General features: G+C 44.6%; 1 pseudogene; it reads left to right on the top strand.

Moving 5' to 3' along the window:
- LOC102810780 overlaps positions 1–1,466 on the top strand; it is an 11,123-nt pseudogene extending 9,657 nt beyond the window's left edge.
- The last annotated feature ends 2,279 nt before the right edge of the window (positions 1,467–3,745 follow it).

Here is a 3,745-nt window from a genome sequence, read left to right as displayed (position 1 = left end):
CATGGCCTTGAACAACAACTTATATGCCCAAAGATATTGGGTTCCTGGCTCTGCTTCTGAGATGACTCAGTTATCTAGCGCTGCCATAACAGAAGTACAAGTGGATGACTATAATTATCAGAATTTTATTCTCATACAGTTTGCCAGGACAGAAGTGCCAACTCTTGGAGAAGCTCTCTCTGTGTGTTCTGGGGACAGGTCCTTGACTCCTTCAGTATCTGTAGGTCCAGCAGTCCTTGGAGACCTCCCTACATCTTGGCATCAATCTTTCACTGGATCTAGGAGCTAGCTTCACAGTGCAGCATCCCTAGGTATGAAGGATGTAGTCCATTTCAGGTTCTCTCATCTTGGTGGCACTAGGCCCTTCCTACTCTGCTCAAGTCTCTCTCCTTTTATCTCTTACCAGATAAAAAGTGTTGTGCACACCCTTGGGAATCTCCTGTAAATTGGATCAGGGGGTGGTGGGATTAAAGGTGGTGCCTCCCCCAATTCCCGACCACCCTTACCCACTGCCAGGCAGCGACTGGGATGGCAAGTTGAGTAAAGCTAAGACGTTGACAATAGCGGCAATTCCACTGTTAGGAGAAGGAGGTCTGAGGGACGGGCCGGCTTGGTGATCAAGGAGAGGCAGAGGTAGACGGCCTTGAGAGACTGAGGGCAAAGGAGGCCACCATGCTGAAGCAGAAGGAGCCTGGCAAATCTCTCCACAAAGTCAACGCCATGGGCAAGGCCAAAGTTGGAAAACGCTGTATTATAAAGTGATACTGTGAAAAAGGATTTGTGTGTAAGTATCTTGTGACAAGTGTAATTGATTGTGGAGTTGCAAAGGTACAACTCAAAGACAGAGAAGTCAAAGTTAATATCTTTGATATGACTGGACATCCCTTCTCCTACGAGGCTGTCAATGAGTTTTACAAGAACACATGGTGTGATACTGGTTTATTATATTGGGCAAAAAGATTCCTTTGATGCTCTTGATGTGTGGCTGGCAGAAGTGTAGCAAGAGCTTGGATGCCACGGAAACATAGAAAAAATTGTATTTGTAGTGCGTGCCAATAAGATTGACTGTAGTAAGCACTGCTATGTAGATGAAAGTGAAGGGTGTTGTGAAAGCAAAGGGTTCCTGTACTTTAAATCTTCAGCCCAGCCTGGAGAAGGAATCAGGGAAATGCTGCAGATCTTTTATGTATCCAGAGTTGATTTATGTGGAAACGGAGGGAAACGTCCTATCACAAACAGCAGTACTAGTGTCACCAAGGAACAAATTCGCAGAATTTGAAATAGTGAAGAGAGTTGGCACATGTTGGGAGGCAACCAACCCTGGAGCCTCAAGGGATGACATCAATAAAGCTCATTGGACACTTGCAGTGCTGCGTCACCCACACAAATGTGTAGAGCCTGGTAGTAAGGATGCCTTCATAGCAGCTGTGAATGTCTGGGCAGCCCTGCTGAAAACCATCAGGTAGCAAGGAGAGAAAGACAGGGGTGACTCAAGCGTCTGGAGGCGAAATAGCTAACAGATTTTGCCTGCAGAAAGAATCTTGCTGCTTTTTTCATTCGTGTTAATTGTCATTTGCAAAGTAAGAATTCAGGTGCCCCTTACCATTCCTTAGATATTTTACAGAGAGATGACCTACATTCATACAAAGTAAAGAGAACAAGCTTCACTCTTCTCTGGTAAGCTCCATAGTTAGGTACTTTCCTCAAGAAAGTTCACGAGGTTTCTGGAGGGGAAAAAACTCTCACCATTTTTGTCTTTTTATTTTACAAAAATTCTTTATCAGAGTAGATAACAAAAACTTCCAAAAGCTTGTGCAACATCACAAGCAAATTGCTTCTTTTATAACGAGTTCCATGGGTGGTATTTTAACCATTACTGTAGTATTGGTGGTGTGGCTCTGTAGGATCAGCACTGGACTGTGAACCACAAGGTCGACAGTTCAAACCCACCAGCTACTCCTCGCAAACACTATACAGGGTCGCTATGAGCCAGAACCGACTCTACAACACTTAACAAGTGAACTCTTGGCAGCTGTTGCAAGTTTGTGAAGGAGGCAATTCAGTTCGCTCTGTTCCCTTCTCCAGCCACCAGGGGGAGACAAATCAGGTCACCACTCATTGGCAGTCAGGGATTCTGGGCTAGCTGGTTGCTGCTAGTCCTGACGCTGAAAGTGAGGATCACTGCACAAAGGAGGCAGGACTCGGCCCGGCACTACTGAGAACTGCTGGTCATACCTAGGGAGGATGCACACATCCCGAGAGGGCAGGCCTGCCCAGTCCCACTATCAGGCTTACACCTTTTCTTATTTCTGCATTAGTTGCCACAGATACGTGGCGAAAGTTGGACCTCCCTTTCCTTGCTTCTTCTCTTTCTCCCCTTGTCTTCTCTTCCCCTTGTGCTTTTTTTTTACAGCCCACATCTGCCATCTTTTTCTCTCTTGTTGGATCCCTGTTTTCCAGACACTGCCTCTTTCATCCTCCTTTGCAAAGCTTGACCATGGGCCTGGCTAGTCAGAGACAAGGGTGGATCCTTGCTGGGAGGAGGCAGAGGGGGCGATCTGAAGGCACGTGTGGGGAGAAGAAGAATATGGGATATATCATGGACTGCCAAAACAGGAAATAATGGCAAGAAATGTTACTTCTCTATGTGAAATTAGTTTTCATAATATGTATTTAAAAAATATTACTGACCAGAAATTTGGAACGCAAGTAAAAACTACAGACATCCTACAGTGCCACACCAGGAGTGGTGGTGATGTACCGTGGAGTCAGTTCCGACTCATAGTGACCCTGTACAGGGTGTCCAAGGCTGTAAATCTTTATGGGAGCAGAAAGCCTCATCTTTCTCCCGCGGAGCAGCTGGTAGTTTCAAATTGCTGACCTTGAGATTAGCAGCCCGACTTGTAACCACTATGCCACCTTACACCAGGAGTTGTTGTTATCTTGTTGTTGTGTGCCCTGGAGTCAGTTCCGACTCATAGTGACCCTGCACAGGGTTTGCGAGGCTGTAAATCTTTACGGGAGCAGAATGCCTTATCTTTCTCCTGTGGAATGGCTGTTGACCTTGAGGTTTGCAGCCTGATTCGTAACCACTACGCTACCAGAGCTCCTTAAAAACGTTTTAGACCTTTTAGTAAAATCCATATGTTTTTTTAAACTTTTTTTCTTCCATTTAAAGATAAATTCTGTGATGTTTATAGAGTCTGGGTGTTTTTCCTTTTGCCAGTTTTTTACTTTGGACACTCAGTATTATCCTGGCAAAAAAACTTCAGTTAGACTGATTTTCTTTTTGTTTGTCTTTTTAAAAAATTGAGTATCTAGGGACATTAAAAAAAATTGTACCCTATATTTCTTTATCATGCTTAGAAAACAATTTCCAAACGTACCTACAGGAAATCTGCATCAAGAACATGATTACTTAGAGGTATTTTTGTTCTCTACAGAGATATCACCACCTTGATTATATCTTGGTGGTTAGTGGTTATGTGCCATGGACTCACAGTGACCCTGCATAGGGTTTCCGAAACTGTAAATCCTTACAGGAGCAGAAAGCTTCATCTTTCTCCAGTTGAGCAGCTGGTAGTTTCAAACTGCTGACCTTGAGGTTAGCAACCCAACTTGTAACCACTATGCTACTAGAGCTCCTTATCTTGTTGTTGTTGTTAGGTACCATTGAGTCGGTACCGACTCATAGCGACCTTATGCACAGCAGAACACTGCCCGATCACAACACTGCCCGATCCTG

Source organism: Chrysochloris asiatica, unplaced genomic scaffold (genome assembly GCF_000296735.1).
Source record: "Chrysochloris asiatica unplaced genomic scaffold, ChrAsi1.0 scaffold00006, whole genome shotgun sequence".
NCBI lineage: Eukaryota > Metazoa > Chordata > Mammalia > Afrosoricida > Chrysochloridae > Chrysochloris > Chrysochloris asiatica.
Note: the sequence above shows the minus strand (reverse complement) of the source record. Positions and strands in the feature narration are given on the sequence as shown.